General features: G+C 42.9%; 1 long non-coding RNA gene across 1 annotated transcript; it reads right to left on the reverse strand.

Moving 5' to 3' along the window:
- Positions 1-2,436: 2,436 nt before the first annotated feature.
- LOC111268076 (uncharacterized) lies at positions 2,437-6,821 on the reverse strand. Its single transcript, XR_002684987.2, has 3 exons — positions 5,232-6,821; positions 2,993-3,144; positions 2,437-2,647 (listed from the first exon to the last, which is right to left on the reverse strand). It is a non-coding gene; the product is annotated as an uncharacterized LOC111268076 (long non-coding RNA).
- Positions 6,822-8,679: the final 1,858 nt, after the last annotated feature.

An 8,679-nucleotide genomic window follows, 5' to 3' on the forward strand; every position in this document is an offset into this window, starting at 1 on the left:
ATCGATAATTGTCTGCTTTAATATCACATACACGTCTTACATAGGAGTATCGTAAGAACGTTTTACGGCAACAATTTTATCGAAATTATTTTCACCGCCTCTATATATTTTTGTATGGCAAAAGTTCGGTCAATACTTGTATTTTCGTGTATGTAATTTTCCTTTGCTTTGTAATTACATATGCTACTTGACTCGCCTGCTTTCTTTGGCATCTGCTTTACGTACGAACAGACATAACATTCATATTCGAGAGCTCCCGAATAGCCCAAAAAGCTACTGCCAACCAAATACTTCGCCATGTTTGTTCTACGTTACGTTTGTGCTCGCTACTACGATAAGGCAAACGTGTTGAAATCGAGACCGATATCGATAAGATAATGGTTCATCGCGCCGGTAATGATGATTATCACTGCTATTTCTCTTCTGTCTTCATACATCTGTATTGAATGAGATAAAATAGAGAAGTCGCCATCAGCCCTCGAGGCGCAGAAGACTTTTCAGTATTCAATGCGTGTGCTCGGGAGATGGCTGCGAGAAAAAGTTGGTTACAACGGCGACGACAGCAAACTCGCTCACTCCGCGCTGTGGTCATACTGATGTGAAGTTTGTAGGCGAAAATGCTTAGCCCCAATTGAAAGGTTTCAGATTTTCTAGACGCAGGCGGCCACCACGGTTGAACCGCAAAGGAAGACTTATTGATGAAGTGGCCACATAAATACACCCTGGCGCATACTTCCCAAGGCAGTCGATCCCCCGCCTGTGATAATCGCAAATAATCTATATAAACAAGACGTGCAAAAGGGTTAGTTCGGTATCTCTAGAGTCGAGTGTTCACGGCGAGATGAAGCCGAGCGCACTGAAGGATCTAAACGACGACCGCCATCGTCGTCAACAGCGTTGCCTGAGGAAGTTAAGAAGACGCTAACATACAAACCCAATATGGGTGGATCGAATGGTATCCGAACGGACGAGCAAACGCCAATGATCTCAATCAGTTATGTGATACGCGATCACACGTCGATTAAGCTGATATAACCGATTAATGGGCTGATTGGCGTTGGAGTTGGGTTGTGTTGCGCCCATACGGCTTCACTGGTTGGACGAACGAGACCCAAGATTGTTGTGGGCTGCCTTCCAGTTGAAGGGAAATGCTGTTCGCGCGCAATGATGACTACTCTCTCGTATCGCCACAAAACGATAGCGTCGTTTTAGTGAATTGTATCCTATGTTCGAGTATTGAGGAATAACAAGAGATGCTATTACCGGTTGCCATATCGAGCACTATATGGGGTCCGTATCGTTTTCATCAATCCGCATATCAGTCGCTTAGTGAGTGATTGATTGATTGATTGCGATCTACGAGGAAGCTTGTTCCGCGCATGTTGATAATATCAACTCGAAAGGTGAAAATGACTTAAATATGATATTATCATTGCTTGTATTATTATTTTTACCATTGATATTTTGGCCTTCGCATAACGCTTTATGATACGACCTAGTAAAATTAAATAAAAATAATACGCATAGTAAAAATGTTTAAAAAGTGGAAATTTTCACTAATAGATCACCGTAACAGGAAAATATGGCAAAGCTTATTTTGTGGCGATGTACTAAAAAATGTATACTTTTTAATGTCTGGAATTTGCAAGTTGGATATAGAAAATATCACTAGCTCTAGGTATGAATATTCTTAATTTATATATACGGGCCGTTAAATTAACGAATTTTCGTGTGTCACTGTATAAAATGCTAAAAAGCCGTGAAAGCTCGAAGATATACCTTGTATGTGGATTTTAATTCTACAGAAACTAGCGTAAACCAAAATGGTGATCGAGTCGCTACTTTGAGAAACGTCCCGCCATTGATTGCATATAACCGTCCGCAGCCATTTTACAGTGGACTTAAAATACTTTACAAAGCTTTAAAAAGTAAAGAGTTCGAACAGCGCTTGCTAATTATGAATATGTACGTCATATTGTTACGGAGCATGACCTGAATAACAAGGCTACATCCCAAGCAAGATTTTGTGGCAATCAGCTTAGCATGACCCGCACTATGCTTCAGTCGTCCACTATTACCCGTATCTTCTTAAAATAAATAGTATCCTATTTCAATATATTTGAAACCATAAGGCCTGACAAGAAAGGACCTGCGAAAAAACTATGAGAATGTGTGTCACGGCAGTGTTACTCTACAAGTTGAGAAACTGGCAAGCTCAGGCTGGTTTCTTTCTAGTTGTCTGCACTTTTTGTACACAGTTTGGTTGAATAGAAGCTTTGCATACACGACTTTTTTGAAATAAAAAAAGTTTGAAGCTGTAAATGTCCTAAAAAGCGACAATGCTCTTGCCATGCGTTTTTGATCTGCAAAAAAACCGGTGATAGTGGAACCTTAGAAAAGCAAAGTGAGAAAGAAACAAAGGCAAAATGTAATTATTAAACGTACTCTTCATATTCACAGATATAAAAAAGTATGTTTATTAAATACATACAAAGGGATACAGCTAAAAGCTGCTGCGACTACGCGCTGCCAAAATAATGCTTTCTCTCTGAAGAGTACCGGCTCAAAAAAAGGTGAGTTTCCTCTTGATCTGCTAATTATTACAAGGATTTCTACTGCTCGACGATTCCTTTTCAGGCATAGTCACCTGAAACGCATCCAGTTGAACCCGTAAATGCAATGTTAGATGGAACTAGAACCCAGTTGATGCTTTAATACTCCAAACATCCCAACAAAGAGAGAGAATAGCATAGACTATATGTATATATGCTTGTATGTCGAATATTTCTCACACGGCCTATGGCCTAGAATGGATATACAACATCACATCAAGACCTAACCCTATTTGATAGGTTGCGTTCTTACGAGCTTATTAAAACAAACAAGACACAGGGCAGAAGATATGGGCGACAGGTTGAGTGTTTGTTGATCAACGAAAGACGCTGTCTGCCCAAAAAAGATTACCCGAATTAGAAAAGGCGCAATAACATACCGTTTCTCTGCGCTTCGGCCTACGTTGAGGTTATTGCTTTTGACGGGCAAGCAAAAGCCGCAAGGTCGAATTTGTATAGGGAGCAAGCGACCAAAAGACATGGTAGGAACCTCGACGACGAGAATGACGTCATGTTTAACGGGCCACCGAGCCTACGAGGCAGTGGAAATATAAGTGAGCCAATTCGGCATAAGGAAAGTAGGCCAGGCGATACCTGAGTAAGATCTACAGCGAGACGTCTAATTACCATAAATGGACGTACAGGGGTTATAAAAAGGGCCAAGAGAAATAAGCAGTATATCTAATAGTATCGGACTAAAACTGCTGACGTGAATAATAGGAATCGCATAGGTGGTAACACTGATAAAATTAAAAGCTGTTTTGCAATAGCTGCTAATAGCGCAAGCGTTCCTCTCGCCGTACCAAGCGTAAGAGTAGCAATGCTACGTTGTGCTAGATGAAACGCCGTTGTGCGGCCTAAAATGTTTAAACAGATCTTTCGTGAACGCAGCCTGGAAAGTGCTTGACGAATCGACATGGCCTATTTATAGCTTAGCTCTAGACCGACATGGAGTCGTGTATATACCGGCAGTTCATAGGCCGGTAACCGAAGAATCCGAGTACGAAGGGGCGGTAACCTTTAAACAGTGTGCCTTGAGCGTCGTTGCGTACCTCCTAATGCATGCGATTAGTAACTTTGCAATTTACACAGTTACACCGAAGTAAAAAGAGAAAAGCAAGTAAGAGCGAACGAAGAAAAGAGAGAAAGAGCATGCGTAAAAGGCCGGCGATGCCATTAGTCTTGAAAAGATACAACCGCACGTTAAGCACGAACGTACGCGTCGCCAGTAGGCCCCATATGTTTGCGCCTGTTATGTTCGACCGTCTGCACGCATGTGTATGTGTTTATTTTTGTGCTTAAGTATGTGTTGGGATATATGGATCCGGCTCGGGAACCACATATGTAATCTGACGTGCCTGACACCTCAACGAACTACTGGCAACGCCTGCCGTAATTCTGCTATATAAAAAATAAACGTTAGCGAGATATGCATAATCAGATCAGACTATGTCGTTATCAATGATTATGCAAACACAACTTGTAGTGGCTTGCTATAAGAAAAAGCTTTGCCTAATGTATGGTATGTATCGAAAAAATACTAAACCCATACAAATTAGAAAGATAATCCTCACGACTCACAGACATGCTTTAGTTTTACATGCTCCGTCATCTATCAGTATATACAATTGCTATTTTGAAACACTATATACGCCACACGACGATTATGTTACCTTGGTTTTTAGAAGCATTGCAACGTTAACTGTCTTACTTTGAGTCAAGTCTATCCACTGCTTGTTTATAGGCGTGAAACGGTTAGGAAACATAGCGTAATCTATGTCTGTCGCTAGACGAAAAAAAAACTGTAAACAATAATTTGCGTTGATAGGACAACGCTAGTGCACCAGAGGGAGCTGATATTTTCTGTGCATTCTGAAATGTCATCATCTATGTAAGAACTCAACATACAGCTTTAATATACTCTAAACAAGTGGACGTACAACTTCTTGTTAAGCAGTCAGCCTTTTTCTGTTCTGGACCTTTTAGTCGGGTCCTGAAATGGCGAAACGTACAAGCCTTGAGCGCGCAATAGTCACGATTGCCGGTGGCAAGCGGAAGATTGTGTTTTATACTAAATGATCTCTATTACATGATGTAAATATGACTTACTTCGCTATGGAAAGCTGTTTCAAAAACTGGATAAAGATACAAATCTAAATCACAAACATAATAAATAAAACATTATTATTACTATTGTATTACAAACGCGGGCGCTTGCCTTGAGTCAACCAATGTTCGGCTACCTGGACAAACTTTTGTATGATTTTCATCGATATTAAAATGAATGAGAGTTCAGAAGCGAGAAAAACGTGAAGTAAAACGGGACTGAAAAATATCTCATTTCGTTTGGCTCACGAGCCGTTCTCTTGGGCACTATACACACTCGACATTGTCTCGAAAGAATAAACAAGATAATGTTCGGGTTATGTAAGATAATATACATAACATGACCGGAAATTGTTTGATATAAAACTTACTGTAGATTTAAAAAATGGAGAATTTATACTTAATTACAGACGGATTTACGAGGCTACTATGCACTATTGCTGATTGAATTAGGGCTAGAAAAATATCAAGAGCGAATAATCGTGAGCTGTGTAGAAAATGAGCAAAACGAACCATTTCACGCCCCAATCCTTCATCGAAGATCCTCACGAGTCTCGAGCGACGTCCCGCTCTAGCTGAGAAATCATCAACCAAAAGAAGAAGGAATATCCGTAAGTCACGCGGCTGTCCAGCGCCGTGTGCATCTCTGTGTGTGTCTTATCCAGTCTTCATGTTTATCCAGACAGTCGCCGACAATCGATCTTGACTGCGGCTGAGATATAGTTGGACGACGCGATGCGGTATTGCCGGCAAGTTGCTGCCTTCTCGTCAGAATGAACACAGAAGCCTTTGAGACGATGACGACGACAGCTCCGTCTTAAGATAGGCGCTCCTTGGTTTTAGATAAGCAATTAAAACAATTACAGAAGCGGAGCGATTCATCTGTTTTTGCTGCTGTTAGTTCCTCTCCGCTGACTGGCTTTTTTTTCGGTGTCTTCGCCGCTTACCGTTGTCGTACAGCAGCAACAGCTTGTGCTTCTTGCGCTTGACGTAAGTCGATATGGCGCGCAAAGAGCGCACGGAATGCTTTGTAAGCCAATTGAGCAGCGTAATTTTTTGCCTGCAACGTCGTTGTTGTTTTTCTTAGTATGGCTTCTGCTGTTTCACCTCTGCTAGCTCTGTTGTTGAGGGTTGTTGTCTTCACACGAAAATGAACCAGGAGAAAAGCGGCAAGCATAGGGCGCAGCCGCAACGAATCGATTGAAGTGGCTTTCGGCAATTCCTCTGTTGTCTTCGTCTGTTAAATGTAATGTTAGTCAATGTACGTATTAAAGCTCGTACGATACGTACAACACTCACACTGTCGTCATATTACCACATCGGTGCAATAAAAGAAACTCAGTAACCTCACTTGTCGTCAATACAGCTCTTCCGCGGCCCTCTTTAGTCCGCATCAGCACTTCAGTATTTAGGTACACATATCTGATATATATGGACCAGTAGATCCAACAAATGTGTGTGCTAATGTTGGTGTTAGTCGTATGCGCCGATGTGCTGACTTGTCGAAAAGCCAGCAGATTGTGCTGCGAAAAATCCTGCAAGACTTCTGCACTATTCTACGCAGACAGTGTAGCCATGAAGTACCGGAGGCCGCGGCCGATCTGTGAACCCTACGCCGGATGCACATACGCACTTACACGTACATTCATCGAGGCTCGTACACTGTGAAGACTCGATGTACAAAGCAGGGTAAGAAAAAGCGTGACGGCAGCCCGCGACGTCCGCTGGTCTGCTGGGTTTGGCCAAGTTGAGTTTCATACTCCCTTCGGGCCTTGGGGTCGGCCGCTGAAGTTGCTCGAGTATTTGCCAGCTCCGCTCCCTCTTTTCAGCGCTGCTAACAGCAGCAGCAGCAGCAGCAGCAAGAAAACGAAAAGCAATACGGACAACTAACGTCGACGTGAAAGGCGGCGGCCATGACGCTTGTCGAGCCTTAACAGTGGAAGCAGCAGCGGTAGCAGCGACGGCGGCGGCGGCAACAGCAATCTGGCAATTCATAAATCTTTCCGGCCGATCGCAGTATGCGTTTACCAGACAGAAAAGCAAAAAAGTGAGAAACGAAGAGGATGAACAAAGAGGAGAGATGGCAAGGCAGTTGAGCCAGACGACAGCACACGCTGCAGGCACACAAAGCAATCCCCACTACTGTGCAGAGTTGTACACGTAACGCCAGGGAACATATACGGATAGAATGAAATCGCCGGAAAGGAAAAGCTACTTTTACACAAACGGGATTGCCATTGAACGAGTGGGGCACTTTACGCTTGCATAAAGAATTAGCATCCAGCTACCAGTGAAACAACAGCTACTGTAACAAGCGAGTTAGCGAAGACTTCGCTCGCTAGCGTCAAAGGCTAGCCAACACAGCTAAGTGATGGAACGCGACTGCACCCAGAAACGAAGTGAGTGGCCTGAGGTTGCTCGAGCTGTTACCGTTGTTGCAATCGTCAACCTCTTATAGCTCTTTCACGGAAACCAAGACGATTTCGATTGTATTGACCTGCTAGTCTCGAACATTGATGTACCGAATGCTCTAAGCACGTCTGTAGGCACGCATACAAAAGACGACGATAAAGCGACGCTATGCCGTTGCAGGCGTTGCGTTGTAAACAACTGAAAGTCTGCCACGTGTCCAGGGTGCACAAGCGGAATAATTGCACCGGCGCCCGCGTCTTTCTCGATGTATTCTGCTTCAAAGCGTCGCGATAACAAATTGGCCCGCAATAGTTTAGCAGACGTGGCGTTTGATGTACCACCAGAGCCAACGTCCCACAATGATCGTTTTAAGATATTGTAGTAGGTAAGGTAGTGCTGAGCTTATTCGAAGTGAGGTGAGCAAAATGACGTGTATTATACTGTACTACCTTATTACCGAGTCTATCGTTAGTTCGAAGGCGCCCGCGAGATGCGGCAGAAAACCTAGTACATACTCGGAAAAACTAGAACGCAGAGCGAGATACGACTATAACAGATATTGGACATTGGACGACGTTTAGAGCCAACATGCTGATATTAAACGTTTTACTATATCCACTTAATACGTTTTCTACAAAGTATACAATGACGGCAAACAATGATGCTGTAATGACGATTTTTCTAGCGATATAATCCTCAAAACTGCGTTTCCTCTTAAGCTATTAGGCTAAGGATTCGGTCTATGTCCTCTTTGATCGCTGCTGTTACTTTCTACTTAAAAAATTCGAGTTACATGAGCGTCGGCAGTCCGCGGTCTATAGACTCATTCATTCGTTCCCCAACATCGTAATATATCCAGTGACTAGAACAAAAATGAGTCTATTGTGGGAAGCCTTTACCGAGGTCAAGGTTTTGCTTACAAGGAGTGCATACACGTAGACAGGCGAAAACGCACGCCTACGTCAACATACCTATACCTGTTTTAACCGAAAAAGGTCGCCTGTTTAACGAAAGTAGATCCATAGGTTGTACCCACGAACTTGACCAGTAACACAGACCGAGAAGACGAAATATAAGAGTCCTTTAATTGGACAGGAGGATCCGAATGGAACTTTCCTAGATGTTAGCGCTACATTACCACTAGTAGTCACGTCGAAGGCTACAAGCAATTTAAAGAAGCTCAACTTTTTTTTAGCATAGCCAAAAGGTAGACGAGTACTGCACTGGCTCGAAGACACATGATGGGATATTTCCGCTTATGAATTGTGTAAGGTTACAGAACAAGACGAACCTGATCTTGTAGTTTCCTCAAACTTGGCCGCTTCGCAGGCTGATTGATTGTTCACTAGAAAAGCTGCTATACAGCTGAAACTGCTATCCGATTTCGGACAACGTAATTCGCTACCTAAGTGCTCTGATGTTGTCGTTCTTCAGTTGATACAAGACTTTGATCTGAGTTGGCATGTAAGCCTGACTGGAGATGAGACACGAACTACAATTATTTGGAAATTAATCCGTGGCTTATCGGTGGCTCTTAAAGGCTAGTTTT

The sequence above is a fragment of the Varroa jacobsoni genome, unplaced genomic scaffold, assembly GCF_002532875.2.
Source record: "Varroa jacobsoni isolate VJ856 unplaced genomic scaffold, vjacob_1.0 scaffold_1254, whole genome shotgun sequence".
NCBI classification, from domain to species: domain Eukaryota; kingdom Metazoa; phylum Arthropoda; class Arachnida; order Mesostigmata; family Varroidae; genus Varroa; species Varroa jacobsoni.